Consider the following 19,271-nt stretch of genomic DNA (forward strand, 5'->3'; position numbering starts at 1 on the left):
TTCAATTAAATGTTGTATAAAAAGGGTGGTGTTTGTTATGGAGAATTGTATTCCAGGAGAAGGCGAAGGCCGAGGTACCAGAATTAAAGAACTTTTCAAACGCACAGCGATTGTGTTCTCATTTTGTATATCCAGAGACTTGGGACACAGGTGGACAAGTGTCTCTCCTTTGCTAATCACATCGCCACAACAGTCAGGAAATCCTTCTATGTGGCACACCTCATCACAAAAGGTTTCTCATCCAGGAAAAAAGAGGTCATTGTTCCCCTCTACGCGTCACTCAGACCCATTATAGAGTACAATGCCCCTTTTCGTTATGTACATCACAAAACATCTATAACAACTGGAAAGGCCACAGAAACACCTCACAAAGAGGATTACCGGCCTCAAACAGATGACATATGCAGACCGTCTCAAAACACTCCTGCTTTACTGCGTCGCATATCGCCTACTCAGAGGCAATCTCTGCCTAACATACAAAGCTATGTCAAACCCAGAGTTGTTAGACATGCAACACAAAGAAATTCCAATCCCTCTGAGCTACATGCTCTAGGGACCTAAACCTTGTCACTACAATAAACAAAACATGCTGGAGGGATAGATTCCTGTCCCACAGACTTCCCATACTCTGGAACAAACTACCTATCTATATCAAACAAAGCTTCTCATTAGCATTCTTCCAGAAAAATCTTGATGATTTGATGGGAAATAGGAAATTCACCCCAGGGATCACCTCTATGGCTCTGCTCGACAGGAGCATAGGAAAATAATTTTCTTGGGTTGCAAAAGCCAGGGTACCTTTTTGGCTAGGCTTATATAGGCCCTAGGGCCAACAGCCTAGTACCTACCTATGAACACGACAATAACCCCAACCATACATCCAAATCAACAAAAGAATGGCTTCACCAGAAGAAAATTAAAGTTTTGGAATGGTCCAGCCAGAGCCCAGAACTAAATGCAATAGAAAATCTGTTTGGTGACCTGAACATGGCTGTGCACAAGAGATGCCCTCACAATCTGACAGATTTGGAACTCTTTAGCAAGGAAGAGTGGGCAAATATTGCCAAATCAAGATGTGCCATGCTGATAGACTCCTACCAAGAAGACTGAATGCTGCAACTAAATCAAAAGGTGCTTCAACGGAGTATTAGTTTAAGGGAGTACACACACAACAAAGTATTAATTTCAGAGTGTGCACACTTATGCAACCAGCGTATTATACGTTTTTTATTTTTTTCCTAACAGATTTGTTTTTCAATTGAATTGTACAGGTTATAGGTCACATTAAATGTGGGCAATGTTTTGGAATGATTTATTGTGGTCTCACTTTTTTATATCACAAAAACCTGGCATTTTAACAGGGCTGTGTTAACTTTTTATATCCACTTTAAGTAAAATACCAACATGTTAGCATCAGACTGAATGGGAATACTAAGGGAGGAACAGTGAGAAAAGTAGCCATTCACCAAATGAGAAAGTCGGAATGCTACATTCTGCTAAAACGTTGCTACTAGTAAGTCCGCTCTGCCACAACAGATTTCTCAACATTAAAAATTACAAATACATTTCAGAAATACAGCAATATTACAACTTCAGTAGTAAGAGAAAACATGGTTAGTATAAAAATGCAGGTAACTGCTTAAGTGTTACTTGTTCCTACAACAAAGCTGCAAAACATAGTTACAAGATAATAACACTCTCACCTCCTTCCCCAAGAGTTACCCACTGATGCTAAAATGTGTTTTAACATCTGTGTGTTATACACAACTGACATAACTGTTTACTGGTGGGCTTTGTTTTCTAAGCATACCAGCCCAATGGCAGAGTGCCTATGCAGTAAACAATAAAATAGGCCAGTTAAAACCATTAGTTTGCATGAGTGCTACAGTTTCCCCAAAGCCAGCACCTACAACCTAGTACAAACATTAAACTGAGGGTATAACAATTTCCTTACATTTTCAAAATAAGTCACAAACCACACTATCTGTCTTTCGGCTTTTCCCGGTTAGGGGTCACCACAGCATAACTCCGGTCCGCTAATGATTGGCAGTGGATTTTTACAGTGCTGAGTTGCCAGCCCAACCTTCAATGAAGTCAAACCCATTCACGCACGCAACTACCTGCATGTCTTTAGACGTCACTTGACCGTGGAAAGGACATGCAGACTCCACACAGAAGGTGCTCCAGCCGAGAATCAAATGAGAGAACCTCTTGCTGTGAGGCGATATCGCTAACCACACTATGGATGAATATTTAGCTATTTCAGTAGCTTAACAGATAGCGCACTTGCTTTTCATGTGACAAGATCAGAAGGCTGTGGGCTGTATACTTTTCTAGTACTGACACTGCAATGCCACATAACGGGGGGACTGCACTCCTGACTATGCAGTCCTTTGGATGAGATGTTAAACAGAGGCTTCATCTGCTTGATATGGTGGTAGGTCAGGTGGATATAAAACCTTCTGTGGCATTAATTGGACAGAGTAAGGGCTTTATTTTCTTACACATCACCATTATTTATACAATTTCTCTACAATTCATATTTTGTTTATAACGTCTAACAATTTCTACCATATTCACAGCTTCATAATGTGACCTATATTTCATTATCCACCCACCCTTTTATTCCATGGCCATTTTTCACCTTATTCATCCTCTACTCATCCCACAACTGATTATACAATGATTTTTGACATCACAAACTCCAAACAGCACGAACGGGTATTTTATATACAGTATTTACATTTTCCAGTCTTATATTTTTTATAAAATCCAGACATGACCATACTCATTTTTAATTTAGCAAAAACTGAACATTTTAACTCATAGGTTCATAGGTTCATAGGTTCATACTAGGCTATCTGCCCGAGGGCATTTACAAGCCTGGCCCATCGTTTTGTGGCTTACGCCACCCCTTTAGTATGGGGAACTATACCAATTATTTTGCTGTGCCTCTGTCGAGCAGTGACACTGAGGTAATCCCTGGGGTATATCTGCGATCTCCCATCCATTGGTCAAGATTTCTCTTGAACAAGGCCAGCGAGGTGCTCTGCCTCACATGTACCGGGATTTTGTTCCACAGCATAGGGAGTCTTTGGGTGATGAATCTATCCCTCCAGCACGTCCTATTAATAGCCGTGTCAAGGTTTAAGTCTCCCGTCCTTGTGGCTCTGATGGATCTAGATTTTTTGAGGTGAAGCATATTCATCAAATCTGGGTTTGACATGGCCTTGTATGTTAGGCAAAGGTCACCTCTGAGCAAGCGTGGCGACTGAATAGAGCTGGAGTTCTTTCAGTCGGGCAGCATAGGACAGATTTTTGAGACCCTTTATCCTTTTGGTGAGGAACTTTTGTGGCCTCTCCAGCTGCTGCAAGTGTCGGGTCAGATACATTCCGAATGGGGCATTGTACTCAATTTAGTCCATACAGCCAGCGATATTTTACTATCTAAAAAAATGTTCCAGGTCTTCTTTGATATTACAGATACCACACATTCTTTCACTTAATTGTTTATATTTAATTGCAGCATTGTACAACTATGTACAAGCACTGTATCTGAGGGGAAAAATACAGGCAGTTAGAACAGCAAGAAAAATAAACGATAAGCAAGCAAGGCACCTCAGGGTCAGTACAGTTTACTTCTCATGTATATGACCAAGACTACAGGACTTGTATACTCTTAAAAGATGTAGTCCTGCCTTCTTAGACATACACTGTGTCCCAATCTGGTCATGCAATTATTTTCAAAAATGCTAGTAAGACAGTTTTTTTTTTTTTTTTTTTGAAGAGTACAGATGAAAGTATTTCTTGCTTCGCTTTATCATACACTGTTATTAATTATTTGACCTTTCTAATAAGAATGACTATGTAGCAGCTGCAGTTAGTATTTACATTACTGTTGAATGACTGTCTTAAAAGTTTGCAACTTACAAAATAATACAAAAGCTTAATAAAAGCTTCATAGAAAATCTGCAGCATGTATATACAAAGTGCATCATTTTCTCCTGTCCTTCATTCTATAGGAAACATATGAAATAGAAGAATATAGCAATAACCCACACCTGGGTGTGGGTAATGCTGGATTTACCCACGGTTGGTGTGGTTTGGTCACGAGGGCGAAGCCCAAGTGGCCAAACAAAGCCAACCGTGGGTAAATCCAGCATTATCCACACCCAGGCGTGGGTTATTGCTATTATACAATGACATTTAAGAAAAAAAAATTACTTTTCTTAAATAATGGTATTGTATAATGCCTCCTTGCTGCCCTTCCGCAGCTGTCTGGTATTCTGCTGCAGTTCTGATGTACTACGCATGAGTGTGCCTATGCAGTATATCAGAACTGCGGGCAAAAGCAACGGAGAAAGCAAGATCTCCGCCGCTTTTTACAAACTGTTTCATTATGTTAACTGGGTTTAACATAGCGAGACAGCTTTAAAAAAAGCAACGGAGAATCTCCGTTGCTTTTTTTAAAGCTGTCTCGCTATGTTAAACTCGCTTAACATAGCGAGACAGTGTGAAGCAACAGAGATCATGCGTTCTCCATTGCTGTAAAAAAAAAAGTTATAGTAATGGAAAAAGTCCGGGCGACCGGACCTTTTTCCATTACTATCAACTCTGATTTACAACGTGCACGCTGAGCAATGCTTTGATGTTTGCAACATATATATACATTTTACAGAGCATGTATTTACTTTTTTATTCTTTACACATATGGTTTAAGAATGTTTTGATTGAAATGGAAAATTACTGATTAATACATGTTTATGCAACTTCTAATAGAAGAGCCATTCCCTGCTGTTACAATACATGTGTGTGTCAGTGTGTGACACTTGTTTCAGTCTGCTGTGACCTTTTCATTCTAATTTTTCTCCAATAGCAAGCTGAGCTGACAGTTCTAAAAAAACAACTATGCAAATTCTTATAACTGGTTTACATCTGACCATTAGAGGAATTAATCTTGACATAAATATTTACTCATATTGATAACTATGCCTTGATAAATAGAGGAATTATTCATAAGCACCATCTTATCTTGACTGACGTCCTTTAAGCCAAGCATTGTATTTACTTGCAGCTCTATATTACTTTTATGTCACTGGCATTCATATAAAAGATTGTTCACACATGTTGCTCAGGGAAGATTCTGTAAGCTGGTGTCTCAAAGTTGTTTGAGATCCCAATGCTATAACAAGCATTACCAGGCAGTTATTTCTACAACTTTACTATTTGTTTCATCTTTCCTTTACTGAATTTTTAGTTTGACATCTTTATCTTTCCACTAATTAATATAACATTTTTCCATAATCTGCTTAAACCATTCTTCACTAAAACATTTTACAAAATACCATACATCTCATCTTAATATTTCCTAACATTCTTTACTTTCATCTTTAAGAAATTTTCTTTTAATCCATATTCAATTTATTTCTATTTTCCCCATTACATACTTCCAACACAGTCTCTTTATTCACAATTTTTAGCAAAACAAAGTAAATTTAAGAAAGCAAAATAAATCTTGGGATTTTTCAAACAGAGTCCACCATACAACACACCTCTCCCAATGGGGGTTTTAGTTTGGGACATCAAATAAAAGTCTAGCTCTAAAATCTTTTTCAGGACACAACAAAAATGTACCCTCTCCCCATATAATTAGCTTACTTAATACAGATATATGAAGGAATAAGGTGCCCTTTTTATACGATAATCCAAATGTTTTTTTCTCATATTAATCATGCTTCTCATATCTACAAAAGTTTTTCTCTGCTCTTGGCATGTATTTACTTCTCCAAATGTGAGACTCAAAATACCAATCTCTGAATCAGAAAAACATACAAGTGGTACATTTTGGATTATTTTCTGATTAAACTCTGAGCTTTGGACAGCTAAGACCTACATGCAATCAACTGGACGTATAAGTGAATTTAAGTAAATCTTTATCTGCACTTTTTTCAAATCCATTTAAATTGATTTAGTTGTGTTGCACTGAATACTATCTGGCGGGAAGTTGTGGCTCTGTTTTTTTCAGTTAGCTCCCCATCCACGTTCCCTGCTTTTGTTTTGGTGTTAATCTTGGTGGCTTTGAAACTGTCTGTCCCTCTTGTAAATTTGCACGTGGATACTTCTCCTGGGCCCATCTAATTTGTTAGATCAAAAAAAAAATTGCACTTTTTTCATCTGCTTTTACTGTATTTCTGTTCCTTCTTACTTTATTTTGCTTTTGTGTCATCTTAAAAGTACTCAATTGTATTTATTACTGCATGATGCAACTATCATTCCAAGCCTTTTGGTTTAAGCACTTGGGCTTCAGACCAGTTGTTTTACATTAAGAAGGTTTGCGGTCTGCACTGTTGTGGCAAGACAGGTAGCTTGCATCCTTCGAAGTTGTGAACTGCTGACTGAAGGCTCAGTGTCTGTTATTCTAAAAGTGTATTAGTTCTGGTTTAAGCAATTGGGCTTCAGGCCAGTTATTTTACATTAAGAAGGTTCGTGGTCTGCACTCTTGTAGGAGGAGAGGCTGGACTCTGCCCTTCTGAGCTGGGAATTTCTGGTTAAAGGCTTATAGTGCCTGCATATTTGAACTGTTTCTTACTGAAATTGGTGCGCCTTGTTTGCTGTAGCATAGACTAGATCCAGGCCTGCTGAATCTAGCTTTGTCTGTATAACTTGAGCACTAATCCCAGGCCTTCTTTTTTGGAAAAGGTTCCCTTGCACCCCAGTGGCAGGAGTGTGCAGTTAGAACTTGTCTGATTGAAGACTACAGGAACAGGGCTCAGTTTCGAGATTTTTTTACTGGTTAATTGGGTAATTTGTTTAAAAGCCTTTTCTGATTGCTTGCAGTCATCTAAAACTGTCTTAAGTGTATGTTCTACTGTTTGTAGTTGTTTAAAGCTGTTTTAAGTGTATTTTTTTACTGTTTTTGCCTTATCTTTTCAAAAAAAAATGTTTCCTTGTTTCCCACCTTTCTAAGCGAGTATAGTCCAGTTTTCAGGCTAGTGATGAATTCAGGGCTGTTATAATTTTCTGAGTTGCGCATACCTTACTTGGATAGAGGGAGTTTTCTCTGTTCACCTGTGAGAGAGGAAGCTTTGAGCAGCCATCTGTCCCTGGAGGAGTGGTTCCAGCCCAGAAGTTAGTAGTTTATAGGCCATTTTGGGCTAATTTCTATCTCTTTCATTTCCCTTCTGTAAAAGCCGCGTTTGCATGGTTTTCACCAGCCTGAACATAAACCCCTACGTCATGAGATGGATTGCCAACTGGCTTACAGACAGAACTCACACGGTAAGATTAGTGAGCTCCAGGTCTGAATCTAAACAAGTCAAGTGGTGTCCCACAAAGCTCGGTCCTGGGACCCCTACTATTCGGCATATACTTCTCAGAAGTACAGATAAACACAGGAGGAGGACTATGGCTAACCAAATTCGCCTATGACTGCAAACTGGGAGCCATAATTGACTCTTTGGCTGACACGGACATTCTCCAAAAGGGCCTTACTGAGATGGACACCTGGTGTCAAAGTCATGGTCTCAAGCTAAATGCCAAAAAATGCAAAGTCATCCCATTTGGGAAGAACAAAACACCCATGAATTACCACATAGGTGGCAGCCTCCTTAATACAGAAGAGGTAATAAGAGATCTGGGGACCCAGGTAGATAGTAATCTCTCCTTTGACAATCATTTTGCCAAAGTAGTTAGGAAATCCTTCTATGCAGACCATCAAATTACTAAAGGGTTCGCATCTAGAAATAAAGAGGTTATAGTGACCCTCTACTTGTCACTCATCAGACCCTTTCATAGAGTACAATGCCCCATTCATAGAGTACAATGCCCTATTTGGAATGCACCTCACAAGACACTTCCAACAGCTGGAAAGACCACAAAAGTACCTCACCAAGAGGATTACTGGCCTCAAACATATGTCCTATGCAGCCCGACTGGAAAAACTCCAGCTGTACTCAGTCGCATATCACTTACTCAGAGGTGATCTCTGCCTGACTTACAAAGCCATGTCCAACTCAGAATTGATGGACATGCTCCACCTAAAGAAATCCAAGTCACTGCGAGCCACTCGCTCTAGTGAGCTAAACCTTGCCACAACAATAAATAGAATATGCTGGAGGGATAGATTCCTGTCACAGAGACTCCCCATGCTTTGGAACAAAATTCCTAACTACATTAGGCAGAGCCCCTCGCTAACACTCTTCAAGAGAAACCTTGACGAGTGGATGGGTAACAGAAAATACACCCCTGGGATCACTTTATTGGCTCTTCTTGACAGAGGCTCAGTTAATCAATAGGGCGGCGAAAGCTGACACACTCTGGCTAGGCTTATAAATGCCCTCGGGCAGATAGCCTAGTACCTACCTATGCACCTATAAATTCCCTCTATTATACCAGCTACACCAAATCCTTTACACTTGCTCTTGTTAATTTTGAGCCCTACCTTTGACATAATATCCTCTATGTTCTCCATGGTGTCTTTAATCAAATTTGTGTCCTTCATTTTAATACTCTGATCATCTGCACAGAGCATATATATACTGGAATTTCCACAGTGTCCATAACATTCTGTAAACCCACCTGAATTTTTTCATTCGTCATCCTTGACAATCACTTTTACTATCATTGCAAACAGTGACCTACTCAGTATCCCTGCTTAACACTTTACTTAACCTGAACTTCTTTATTATGCTGTTAATTGATGCTCTATGTGTTTGAATAACTTGACTAGCTCATATAAATTTTCTGTGCATTACATACTTGATCAAAATGTCCCACATACTCTCATAACCAATACTGCCATACACTTTCCCTGCATCAGATGCTATAACCTTACATTCATTATTTTAATTTAAACTATTAGGTTACTTCATTAACAATTAACATTCTAACTTTAATTTTTCATTAAACGCAAAAATGCATTCAACCATCTCAAACTTAAGTCTCTTTTGTAAAATATGTCATAAATAACTTATAATTTGCATCACTCAGGCATTTTTAACAGCCTTCATGTCTCCTTTTTCGTGCAAAAATGTCTTCATGCCATCACATACTTTTATCATCCAGCCAAAAATTCAAATCGGCAAAAATACTTTTCATCTGACATTTCCTCATATATTTAATATCCTAATCTATTAAGCCAAGGAGAATTTATTTGCCTTTTTTTTTTAAACTTTTATCCCCTAGCCTAATTTTCCTGACTACATTTTCTGCTATTACTCTAGCAGTTCTTGCAACATTCCAGTCTCCTGCCTGCATTTTCTTCCTACTATTATGCAGTCTAGTCATGTAATTTTCTATTATGGTCTGAATATCCTCCATATTATGCACCTCGGTGCCATCTTCTCTTTTAATACAATTCATCCTACTTTCATATTTTCTTAATTTATTTCCTAAAAAGGTGACACTTCCTGACTCTTTCCTGGCAATACATACTTTTGTTTATATAATAATCTTTGTCTTGTTTTAAGTTTCCTTAATATACAACTCCTTTTTATTCCACTTATACATTTTTCTAGATTTTCCACCATTTTATATTTCCATTTCTCTTCTCTCCAAAATTGTTTTTCAATCTTATATACTCTCGCGTTTTTCTTTAAATATAAATCAACCAACGTTCTACTGACTTTATAAAAATGTCAATGAGCAATGATTCTCTCTCTAAGAATCTGTTTTTGTTACTTCACCCATCAATATTTTTTAAAGAAAGAAATCATGTTCTTAGTTACTATTGTTTGCTCCCCATACATTATGGCAAAATATTCAGAAAGAAATTTTTTAAATCTGCCAATCTGTTACATTTCTTACCTCCCCCCTTCTCCATCTCATCTCCAAAATGTGCTATTTACATGAGGAAAAATCCTCACAAATCTATTTGAAATATAAAAAAAAACCTAAGCCAACATCTCCCTCCAAATACGTTATATGGCACCCTGTGCAACTCCCAGGCATGGTGGTGCTTGCTCAACTCTAAGCTGAAACCCCAAAAAAAGAAAAAAAGCCTTTGAAAGGTGACACAAAAAAAAAGCTGCTCTACTCTCAAACTGTAGCCACCCTGTAGAAATGTACTAAGAGTCTGGTTACAGTTGAAATGTCGCACACAATGCACTTCACCCATGACCTCAAATATGGTATCAGCATTAATTTCTAAACGCCAGTACTGTGCTACCACATTTGCTGGTCAAGCCCCCTAACATCTTGGCCCTTCACCATATCCTATTATTTCATACACAGACCCTAAAACCTTCTGTTCTTTTGTGATGCATTTTTTTTAATTCAGAAACATTTAACTCATGCTGGAATGCTGCACCGCTAGAATGAATACACACTAGGAAGAGAAGATCATCACTGAAGTTATTAAAAATAGCAGCTTCTATTGAACTTGTATCCTGTTAAAAAAAAAACACTTAAATGTACAATATTCATACAACGATGGATTCTTTTGTAGGCTTTTATACTACATTAGCTGCTAATGAATATATAAAATCAGAGTCAGCAAAGATCCTTGCGTACTTGCAGCAGATGGCCTAGTAACCTTCTGCTTTTTCACACCAATTTCTAGCTGCAGCAGATCACAATCATGCAATGTGAGAAGCTAGCTTTATCTGCCTACAGGGCTAAGGAAATATTACTTCCTCACTGGGTTCTCAATTGTTTAATTTATCAGCAAATACAAACACTGAGCTTGATGTTAAAAGATGAATCAGACTACCAAGTTGTGCATGTCCCAAGGATACAAAAACAGCTGTTATATATGCACCATACGAATCACTAACATTTTAATTTCTTTTTTATAGCAAACTTCTGAAGACCTTTTATGTCTTGGTTGATACAGCTTCAGCATGTTCTATTTTTCAACACACAACTGCTCTGAAGAAAACAAAACTCAAAGCAGCATTTACTTTACTGTCCCCTTAATCATAATCCTTGTGTCGCATGCTACACAATTCAGACCTAATATTCACCAAAATAAATATGTCTGCAGAAATATGCTACCACAGACCTCAGGGTCAGGACTACAACAAATTATGCTATAACTTTAAGACATGGCCAACTCTGCAAGATGGTCAGCTCTATCCACAGGTTAATGTCAAATCTGGCACCTGCTGTTACACTGCCAAATAGGTGAGTAAAACAATGCTGCAACAGATTTTGACAAGGAAGTAGTGTGGAAGCATTAACTACCACAGTTATTGTGAATGTCAGAAAAAGATGGTATTAAAAATATATGTATGTATATCTCACTACATAGGTCTTCACCTATTTGTTCAGCTGCAGGACCTGCTCTGCTCTCATTTGGCTTCCCCCTCTATGTTTTTTCTTTATAAATTTTGTCCCCACTGTTTGCGGACCAGAAGATCCTCTCCTGGTCTGTTAGTGTATTTCTTCCCTTCAGAAGAGAAATGACCATAATAAGGTAGCCATTAGGGGTGGTTCAAAATGGTTTTCATTTTTCTACCCATCTCTAATAACCATGCTTACACCCCATGAGGCACCAGGGAAGTGTGTGCAATGGGTTGTTTGCAAAGGGCATCCCCTCACTTCCACAAGGGGTACTTCCTTCAAGAAGCACTGCTCCTCCCCCACAACCTGAGCACAAGGAGATGACATTGTCCTGTGCATCTCTGAATAGATGTAAAACCCCGTCCCCTCACAGAAGAAGCAACCAGGCCCTGCCCCTTCCTGAATACCTGTTGCTTGGGTCACAGTCAGGGTCTTAATCAAGTCACGTAAGGAATACTCAGGAGTAGTGTTGCAGCTAGGGTTACCACCTGTCAGTCTTTACACTGGACATGTCCTACTTGGATAGTTGCACCCTGTGAGAAAAATTACAAAAAATGCCAAATGTCTTGAGAACAAAAATGAGGTGGCAAATGGCCAGAGATGATTACAATAAAAATATTCACAAGTTTCCTCTAATAGTTGTACAAAAGTTTACGTGAAACTCCTTATTATATGAAACAGACTCAGCTCAAATAGGTAAACTTTTATTTTAGCAAAAAAAAAAATGTAGTACATTCCTTAGTAATGTGTGGGTGTGGGCACAGTAGGCTGTCCTGCAAAATCTTAAGCTACCATCAAAAAATCCCACTTTGGGCATCTGAAAGACTACAAAACTATGCTCAGCACTTGGGCCACAATACAGCAGGAACTTTCTGGGAATGCAAACTGCACCATGCAAAGCAGAAGACATTAAAAATGACCCATTCACTAACAAAGATTTAAGGGCAAAAGACAAGCCTACTATTTTCACATGCTGTCAGTGTTAACGCACTGAAATCTAGCCTACAGATGAGCAGTAATCAGGTTTCAGCTACTTCATATTATGTGGCTTTCCCCTTTCACATCTGGACTAAAACAGATTTGTCTCTCTCACTTAATTGTAACTATAACATACCCTCAGTAATCAGTCTGACCTCAATTTTTTGAAGCATTTCATGTTTATCAAAGATTCACTTTACTTAAATTAAGCACCTCTTCTAAAACCTATGGCTGCAAATACCCATGCAAGAGAACTGCTTGCTTTTAACAAATGCTGCAGTTTGCTTATGATGTCATATCTCCAAAGCAACACCTAATTTGCACCTGCAATGTTATCTGTTCCTCAAAATACTGACTTTTAATGTCAAGAAGCAATAATGAATTTACTGGAAACTTTTTTTTAGAACAAAATTCATCTTAAACATCTCCTGATTTGAGCCTCTCCAAGACATTCTGTTTTTCTGATGCATGTATAGCCATCTTGAATAACACATTAACAAAGAGAGTCACAAAAAATCTAATTTATGTATTTGAATTAGTTTACCAGATAAGTTTGAGTGGGCCACAGTGACCCCTCTTCAGGAAGTGTGAAGTACAACAGTTTCTATTTCAGCGAAGGGAACTTCATTGGTATGTAGAGGTGGCTGGTGCAGTGTTAAATTCTGCCTACCTAATTCAAAGAGCTATGCAGGAAGAGAGCTCTCAGAGGACGACTGACATGTCATCTTTAACTTTCTCAAATCACTCAAGTTATCAGCACACCCTCTGAAGAAGTTAATTGTTTGTTGTCCTCAGAGGAATGCCTTATCACCACTATCACAGGCAGGAAAATCAGCCCCCAGCATATCAACTACAAAAGGAAGCCAACAGAGCACAATCAGGCTAATGGAGCTTGAAGTCAGGCCTGACAGTCACAGCTCAGTCCGTGACATTACAGGACTCTCCCCTACTGTGATGATGAAGCAGACACAGACTGTATAGTACTTCAGAACATGTATGCAAGTTCACAGCATGGCAAAGGTTAAGCACGCTGCACAAACTCTGCATACCAAACACGGGAAATGTGCATTCTGTTTCTTTTAATTAAGGTTCGGCTCCTCTTCTGGCAATTGCTCAGCTTATACTACAACATTTATTCACTAGGAAGCCAACTCCTGCCTCTTCCTTCACCCCTGGAATTAAATTAAAACCATTTCCTATAAGGAGCTTACAGTTTAACTTTAAATGTAATGTCCTACGCAGGATATATAAAAATACACATTAATGGTCTTTTCTGTCAGAGATCACAGCTTTATTGAGGAAGTAAGCTTCTGGAAATTTAAAAAATAAAATATTTTTTTCTTCTCACAGACTATAAATGTAACTGTACTTGTTCAATTGTATATGCAATGCCTAACAGAGGAGGTCAGATGTCCCTCTGAGACAAAAGAGTAGCTTAGAAATTAGAAAATGAGTAGTTTAAAACAACCTTGCTGACTGACACACACACACACAACTTGTTAGACTTTCTTAAACATCAAAGTTGGGATGAAAGACCAAAAATCTTTCAGTCGGTTTAATTTTCTACATAGTTTCCATGACAGCATTTACAGAACAACTTGAGATGGAGACTAGCCAGCAGATTTAAGAGTGAAAAGGATGAAGTGATTGCTGGTAAAACCCTTCCTCTCAACAATGACAACTAGCCTTTTACAAATGCTGAAAACAATTCAGTAAAACAATGAAATCTACACTGTTGTTGTTTTTCAAACAATGTAGTCAAGCAAAGTAAATGCATTGTCTGTTCACATTACATACATTTCTATGCTATGTTCATTCCAAGGCTGAATGGATGAAAGTATAATGCTGAAAGGGAAAAAGCAAGAGTCAGTGCTACAAAAGCTGGTCATTCAGTACAAAAATTACAACTATTTATAACAAATGAGAGGACTTTAAAAAGTACCCACACATGGTACTGCTTACTAACTAATCAGAAGCTAATTCTGGATAGCTCAACTACAGATCCAACCTCCAAGTCACAGGCAGTACTTCACCCTTGGCTGTCTCTACAGTTTAACTCCCCACCCAGACCCCAACAAGCTGAAAGCATCATATAGTCTACAGATACTATGACTGAAGTATTATATGGTTGCCTGAAGGAGAAACTGTGGACAGAAATGGAGTAGTGGTGATGCATCATCACAAGCTGTATGGGAGGCAACAGAAAGCCTTCTTCCTTTTTCTACCACGGTTTTACTTAGTACTTGTAGTGTGTAATGTACCATTTACTTTATCTGCTTATATAACTTTTGTTAACCAGGGCAGAGCACTAATCCAAATGGACCATATCTAGGCCGTAGAAGCTTGATTCCTGCAAAATGATATGGCATTTACAACAAACAGCAAAGTTCGCATACAGTATGGTTTGCTAATTAAAATAAAACTTTTTTTCCTACTTGGAATTAACATGCTCTTGACCAGATTTGCATCATTAGGCCTGTGACCTAGTTACAGGAGAGCCCCAAGATGATATCCACAATGATTTGAAGAAATCTGGCCATAGCACCAGGGAAAATCATTCTACTACTTTTGTCATAAGGTGCTGAAGGGCAGTTGCTGCTAGCAGGTATGAGAACCAAAATCACATAAAAGGACTGCGATGATGTGATCCCAAATGAACTCGTATGAATTTGTAGCAGTCAGACTGTGGTTACAGTGCTGCAAAAAGGAGGGCTAGATGATACCACAATGTTTAATCTGATGTCTGGACAGTACCACAAATGTGACACCACAATTTGCTTGGTAGATGGTTTTAAAAGGAATGTTACTTTTTGGAAGGATCCAAGCAACAAGCAGTAGTTTCTGGAGGATTTACTGTGTGACTGGAAGGGAGAAAGGAGATACAATTGGAGGACGCTGACAGCATAGTAACAAATGAAATTGTAGGGGCTATATTACGGAGATCCAGCCAGTTAATCAAACCTATGCAGCTGTGGCTGCTGAAAGAGAGAAAAAGGGTGCAGCAGCATCAGATCTCGTACCACATAAGGATGGAGTTCTAAACAAGGCCCAGGTGACTAGAGTTTGATTAGTGGCTTGGGTGCTTTATGATGCTAGCAGGGAGCATAGGTGTGCTCATCCATGGGGGAAGGGGCACACAAATTAAGGAAATATAGCAAGGTGGGGATGGTGTTACTACAGATTGCAGGTATGATGGGTTGACATTAACTCAGCAAAGTAAAAATGAATAAAATGAAGCTAGACAGATGAAGGTAAGAAAATGAAAAACCGCAGACGACATACAGCAATCTAAGAAAAGAAAGATGAGGGATGTAAAGAAAAGATACAATGAATGGAAAAGTCTAACTTTTCTATATTATTTTAATGTAAATAGCATTAAGAATTATGTAAGGCAGCCAGTGCCACTGGCCATTAATACAGTTGTAGGGAGATATTTAATCTTTAAAAAAATCCCTTTATCACCATAAAACTGACATTGAATAACATTGTGTAAAGTAGGTTATAAAACAGTAATGAAAATATTACAAGAGAGATTTAAGTAGCAATGACAAATGCATTGGAAAAAATGGGTATAATGTGTTAAAGGAAATTATTTAAACTAATGTTAATAACTGCTAAGGAAACTATTGATTTACAAATAAGGAACAGCTTAATGCTAAAAATTTTGAAGGCTTATGGAGCAGGGGGGATAAAGGTGGCTAAGTTACTGCAGGATTAGCATAGATGTACAGTGGATATAAAAAGTGTACACACCCCTGTTAAAATGCCAGGGTTTTGTGATATAAAAAAATGAGACCACAATAAATAATTTCAAAACTTTTCCCGCCTTTAATGTGACCTATGACCTGTACAATTCAATTGAAAAACAAACAAATATGTTAGGGAAAAAACATAAAAAACGTAGAATAAGCTGGTTGCATAAATATGCACACTCTTAAACTAATACTTTGTTGAAGCACCTTTTGATTTAATTACATCATTCAGTCTTCTTGGGTAGCAGTCTATCAGCATGGCACATCTTGACTTGGCAATATTTGCCCACTCTTCTTTGCAAAAGCACTCCAAATCTGTCAGATTGCAAGGGCATCTCTTGTGCACAGCCCTCTTCAGGTCACCCTACAGATTTTCTATTGGATTTCGGTCTGGGCTCTGGCTGGGCCATTCCAAAACTTTAATATTCTTCTGGTGAAGCCATTCTTTCATTGATTTGGATGTATGGTTGGGGTCATTGTTGTGCTGAAAGGTGAAATTAATCTTCAGCTTTTTAGCAGGCTGCTGAAGGTTTTAGGCCAAAAGTGACTGGTATTTGGAACTGTTCATAATTCCCTCCACCTGGACTAAAGCCCCAGTTCCAGCTGAAGAAAAGCAACCCCAAAGCATGATACTGCCACCACCATGCTTCACCATGGGAATGCTGTTCTTTTGGTGATGCAAAGTGTGTTTTGCGCCAAATGTACCTTTTGGAATTGTGGCCAAAAAGTTCAGTCTTGGTCAGAGCATAACACATTTTCCCACATGCTTTTGGGAGACTATGTACTGTTTTGCAAATATAAGCTGGGCCTGGATGTTTTTCTGTGTAAGAAAAGATTTTCATCTTGCAACCCTACCCCATAGCCCAGACGTATGGAGAATACATGAGATTGCTGTCACATGTAGTACACAACCAGTACTTGCCAGAAATTCCTGCAGCTCCTTCAGTGTTGCTGTAGGTCTCTTGGCAGCCTCCCTGATCAGTTTTCATCTCGTCTTTTTATCAATTTTGGGGGGACGTCCAGTGCTTTGCAACGTTACTGTTGTCCCATATTTTCTCCACTTTTTGATGACTGCCTTCACTGTGTTCCATGGTATATCCAATGCTGTGGAAATTTTTTTGTACCTTTCTCCTGACTGATACCTTTCAACAATGAGATCCCTTTGATGCTTTGTAAGCTCTCCGCAAACCTTGGCTTTTGCTGTAGCAGGCAACTGAGTAAATGTCACGAAAATCCTACTAGGACAGCTGAACTTTACTTGGGGTTAATCAGAGTCTCTTTAATTGATGGCAGGTATGTACCCAAGAAGACTGAATGCTGTAATTAAATCAAAAGGTGCTTCAACAAAGTATGAGTTTAAGAGTGTGCACACTTATGCAACCAAATAATTGTACGTTTTTTATACTTTTTCCCCTAACAGATTTGTTTGTTTTCAAATGAATTGTACAGGTCATAGGTCACATTAAAGGTGGGAAAAGTTTTGAAATGATTTATTGTGGTCTCATTCTATATCACAAAAACCTGGCATTTTAACAGGGGAGTGTGCACATTTTATATCCACTGTACATAGGTTAAGCAACTGACAAATAGAGGAATTAGTGAAAGGTGAAGTTGAACAAGGGAGTAATATGAGATTGGTCCAAGAGTAGAATTTTATTTGTTCAGATAGTTAATGCAGTAATGGTACAAGATAAGCATGCAGTGAGTGATGCAAAGGTAGATTAAGTGGCATTACCATTAATGTTACAATATAGATATGATTTAATATCAGAAGATAGGTTAAAGAATTGATACAAGTAGTAGTACAACATTATGAAATGTGTAGTTATTTTTTAGTAAAGAAAAATATAAATGTTGTGCGGATGTAATAACCAGGGTGAAACGTTTTACTAAGAATGCTATGGAAGTACTTTGGGGCAATATCTGGAGGTAGGGAAATGATTAATAGAGTGGGAGAATTTGAGAGAAATGACATGACATATAGAAAAAAAAAGAATGACATTTTAGGAGAAAGTATTGATATATCCAGTTAAACTAATATATTAAGGGAATATTTATGTTTCCTAGTACAAAAAGTAGACGGTACTTGAAAAACAAATATGAATAGTATAGTATACAGATTCAGATTCAGGTTAAATCTAATAAAGAGGGGAATCTTGTATAAAAAAAAAGAGAGAAAGTGAATTTAGGGTTAATGAATCCACTGCCATATTTGGCTTTATTACACATCTACATAGTATTAAAAATGTAAGAGGTGGGAGAGACATTATGTTATGGAACTGTATGGAAAGTATGAAGACTTTTGGAAAATAATGGGAAACAAAGGAAAGATTTGGTTGCAGAGGGAGACATAGGGGGAATAGTACAAGTTTATTATCAAAACTGGAAATCAAAAATTTAGCATGAAAAAGGTGCAATGATATGAGAAAACTGTGTGAAGCTGTTATTACACTTAACCAAGAACAGATTCATAAAATGTAACAAAAAAGTAAAAAGGAAAGAAAAGTGAAAATATGTGAAATAGAAATTTGTTTACACAGAAGGATGCTGAAGACTTCCACTAAAAGTTTAATGTTGGGCAAGGAAAAATGTATCACACCTGTACAGAAAGAAGGGACTGTTAAACATTTTTGCTGCTCTGTAATAGGGCAAAATGTATGAAATAGAAAATGGATAAAAAATATCAAGCTATACATGATTTGGTATGAGGAATATGATGGGGTGAATACAGAAAAAATAAAAAAAATGTTTTTTTTTCCATAAGAATGGTGTTAAGTGGAAAGCAGTATGTAAAAAAAAGTACTGTACAGTAAGAAATAGGAGTTAAATAAAAATGGGGCAAATATTAAGCTTTGGTTATGAAAAAAAGTTGTGGATTGAATTGTTTTTTGTTTAATGTGAAATGCAAATAACAGTCCCAACTCTTTTGATAACTGCCATGGGAATTTGACATCCATTTGAGTTACTCCAGCCTTAGGCAGATGGGAGATGTTAAACATCTGAACAGAAGGATGGCACACTCAGAGAAGTGTAGGACTAACCATTATGTTGTACTGCACTGTCAGTACTGGAAGCATCAGTCAAAAAGCAGAACCCATGGTTTTCTGATCTCCCAGTTTGAAAGGCAACTGCGCATCTCCAAACAATGTACTCCTCTACTGTACCTGAGAAGGAAAGGAAACTCTTCCATGCAATGCACAGGTCTACCAATCATTACATGACGTAGTTAGAAAATCTACTCTGATAGTTTCACATTTATTG

The 19,271-nt window shown here is 38.0% G+C and overlaps 1 protein-coding gene across 2 annotated transcripts in view; it reads right to left on the reverse strand.

The window, feature by feature from the left end:
- The window catches only part of SHB (SH2 domain containing adaptor protein B), a 1,716,047-nt gene that overhangs the window by 733,025 nt on the left and 963,751 nt on the right, over positions 1-19,271 (reverse strand). The window lies entirely within an intron of this gene.

Source organism: Protopterus annectens, chromosome 2.part0 (assembly GCF_019279795.1).
Source record: "Protopterus annectens isolate FY-2018-M chromosome 2.part0, PAN1.0, whole genome shotgun sequence".
In the NCBI taxonomy this organism is placed as follows: domain Eukaryota; kingdom Metazoa; phylum Chordata; order Ceratodontiformes; family Protopteridae; genus Protopterus; species Protopterus annectens.